At 37.9% G+C, this 3,735-nt stretch overlaps 1 long non-coding RNA gene across 1 annotated transcript; it reads left to right on the top strand.

The window, feature by feature from the left end:
• Positions 1–3,458: 3,458 nt before the first annotated feature.
• LOC141363692 (uncharacterized) lies at positions 3,459–3,735 on the top strand. The gene is made up of 2 exons (XR_012369208.1): positions 3,459–3,526; positions 3,690–3,735. It is a non-coding gene; the product is annotated as an uncharacterized lncRNA (long non-coding RNA).

Here is a 3,735-nt window from a genome sequence, read left to right as displayed (position 1 = left end):
CTCCTCCTTCTTCATTTTTTCGTACGTTATCGGAAAGATTCGGTAAAGCTAATCTTTCTTTTATAAATCTGATTAAACTGAAGACTCTTCAGAGATATAAAGGATGTCATACTACTCTATAGGTACTCCAGATTAACATCAGAAATGCAGAAACAGCGTGTGTTACGTGAGCTTTAACCCGGGGAGGCAGCCTTTTTGGGCTTAACTTAGCTTCCTCTTCTAGACGTTACATTAGTAATACGCTCGCTTATAATGTTGAGTCATAGCCGCAGCAAATTTAAAGGCATTCCATGCAGTTTGACGTTTTTGTCAAACAGCGACCCCTAGAGTCACTGGGGAAAACTTGCAACTGTCGTAATTTCGCACGCCCACTCTGTACGTACCTGTAAGGATAGTGTTGGGCGTGAGATGGACTCCGAAGATAATGACCAGGGAATGTTTCACAATTTCATACAAATATTAGGCTACTGCATGTCTACTAAACTACAGATGATTGAAATAGGATAATAAGAAGTTTATGCCAAGTGTAGAGTAGGCATTTAATAATAAAGTAGCCTACCGCGTTTGCTGGCTTATTACGTTTTTACAAGATTGCAGCTTAATCACAAGTTAACAGTCTATAGTCTAACTTTATGTGTACTGTATAATTGTATTTGTTTTTTAATTGTAATGTAAACATTACAAAATGCATTGACAAAGTTAATTGTATACGTTGCATTATTTCATAACATTGGCCGTTATTCGTTGGCCATAAGAAATCGAAATTAGACAAATGACTACGTACACATCACAACACAACACTTGAGTTTAGATGGCCAAAAAAAAACATGTAAGAGAAACAAGTTTTGTTAGCAGGTCTGCTAAATGCTCTTATGATCGTAAGCTAGCTAGACCCTTGTTGAAGTTATTTTACTGGTGTAATTATCAACACTGGATGAATGAACAGCTTAGTAAAAAAATACACACTACAAGCAAGCGCAACCACATACAACATAAACCGCAAACAAATTTACAAATAAGAGATTTACTTACTTGTCCATCAACAAGATCGCCAGATCAGCATCCCTTTTGCATCCAGGGCTGTCTATTAGCTCACGCCAACGAGTAAAAACATGACCGAGTGGGACTCTTGTCCGGTTCCTAACTCGGTCAGATTCTCTTTTTCGCTTTCTACTCTCTTCCGAACGGGTTTTCTTAGCTGTTTCCCTCATCGAGCATCACGTCTCAAATGCGCGCGTGCAGTTGTTGTTACAGGCTTGTTTGACTTCATGCAGCGCTGCAGGAACCGACAGCCGGATGACATCAAAGTGCCGTCTCGGATCATTCTCGCGGTACTTTTACGTCATCCGACTGCCGGTTCTTGCAGCGCTGCACGAAGTCGAACAAGCCTAACATGTGTGACGTCGTTGCCGTAAAGCAAGTCGTGATTCTCGCGAGATTTGTCAGGGGCGGTTCTCTCAAGCTTGCATTGCTGGTTCTGGTAGCGGCGTCCTTCCCGAGCTTCAACAGGGGGATGATTCGCCATACTATGACGTCGTTTACCATCGAAATGACTTTGAAGCTGTTATATTAAGGTAAAATAACTGCATGGTGTGTCTTTAACTGCTTGTGCTATCGTGTATTATGTTTTGCTATCTGTCGTTTTTATGTGCTTTTCACTGCTTCTATTAATGTGAAGCTACTTTGAAACAATTAACTATTGTGGAAAGCGCTATATAAATAAAATTGAATTGAATTGAAAAGCAGACAGTGATCTGCCGAATACTACAAAGACTGATGATGTCTCAGACGCCCCTCAGCATTACACTGGCACTTATTCCGTCTGTAATGGACTTAAGGCTACCGATGACCAAGCCTTAACCAAGCTGGGGGCAGAGAAACGTCTGACCAATTTCGTCTTGAACTTTGATGCCAGTTCAGCCGAGCCTCAGATGACTGCCATTTATTTGGTCAGCGACGGACAAAAGGTTGATGAAACAGGTGAGTCTACTGTCATTGTTTTCTTTCCTGTGGTTGGAGTTCATTTAATCAATCACAGATTCTAACAGTCAAAGTTTTTGTGTTTTTCATGATCTGTGCTTTTTGATTATAATATTAATACAGATGAGGTGCTTGGGGTGAGTGGCTTTACCAGCAGGATGTGCCAAAAAGCCATGAATCTGATGACAAACAGGTAACAAACTTAAATTATCATTGATGTGTAAATTCTAGAGCAGGAGTCTCCAACCTCTTTGTGAGCAAGGGCTACCACAATGGACATAGTGTTAGCCTTTCTGGAGGACTACTTTTTGATATAGTCTACTCAAAACTTTTTTGTTTATTTTATTTGACTTGTTGATATGTTTTAGTATTGTTTAAAATATTAACATGCGTAAACCAAGACAAGCTAATATTAAAATATCCACCATATTGGAGCTCTAGAAGTAGTTGCGCAATTATGTCTCATACTGTTTCAGATTAAAACACGCTTGGCGAACAGAATAATGAAAAAAGGGTCATTATATCTTTATCTGGAGCGACAGTTTATGTGCCGTACCCTTCACTAAGGGCCCTTCAAGGGTGTATGAAAAATGGCCAGATTTTAGATTCTCAAAGCTTGAAAGTTATGTGTAGAATGTCAGGTGAAAAAATAAACTGATATTGTAAGTTATCAAAACAAGTTTGTGCAAAGAACATTTGATGTTATATTACTTATTTATGCATTAATGTGTTATAAATTCATATATATATATATATATATATATATATATATATATATATATATATATATATATATATATATATATATATATATATATATATATTTAGTTGATTAAGCGTAAGATTGATCGCTGTAAGATTGATAGAAATTTGTAGATATGATTGTCACGGCTAGTCCGTGTCATGTTTTGTGTATTGCACTGATCCGTCTCACCTGGACACTCATTGACTCATTACGCCAATACACTACACCTGTCTTATGTTTAATTGTCTTTGTATTTATATGCCTTGTTTCTGTCACACCGGTTGCTGGATCATTGTCATTGATACCCTGTCTGTTCCTGTGTTAAGGTTCCTGTGTTCCTGCCTTCACCATGTCTGCCCTCGTGTTTTTATTATTAAATGTTATTTATTTTGAACCTTGCGTTTGCGTCCTGTCCTTACAACCCTTCCGTGTTGTGACAATGATATCTATTTGATCTTAATTTCATCAGAAGGCTAACAACAATTCAGATGATGTCAAATTTAAGACTGGCACCATTCCCAAGACAAAGAGTTTCATTAATCCATATGAACCCAAGGAGAAGACGGACCCCAACCATGCCAATCCCAAGCCAAAGAAGCCAACCTCATCTACTAGCGGTGAGTCTACTGTCATTGTTCTCTTTCCTGTGGTTGGAGTTCATTTAAATCAATCACAGATTCTAACAGTCAAAGTTTGTGTTTTTTTCATGATATGTGCTTTCTGATTATAATATTAATACAGATAAGGTGCCCGGGGCGATTGGCTTTACCAGCAGGATGTACCAAGAAAGAGAAGAAACAGGTAACAAACTCAATATTGTGCTCTTTACATGAAGATTTATGTTTACTCAGAACATATGTTAAAAGAGTTAACTGATTGTAGATTCTCAAAGCTTGAAAGTTATGTGCAGAGTGTCAGGTGAGAAATAAACTAATATTTTTCATGTTTCTTTCTGTATTTGCAGGTCACCATCAACCAAGTTTCAAAATAAACGTGTAATCTTTGCATTA

The sequence above is a fragment of the Misgurnus anguillicaudatus genome, chromosome 4, assembly GCF_027580225.2.
Source record: "Misgurnus anguillicaudatus chromosome 4, ASM2758022v2, whole genome shotgun sequence".
Taxonomy (NCBI): Eukaryota; Metazoa; Chordata; class Actinopteri; order Cypriniformes; family Cobitidae; genus Misgurnus; species Misgurnus anguillicaudatus.
The sequence above is the reverse complement of the archived record's forward strand: the minus strand, read 5'-3'. Positions and strand labels throughout refer to the sequence as shown.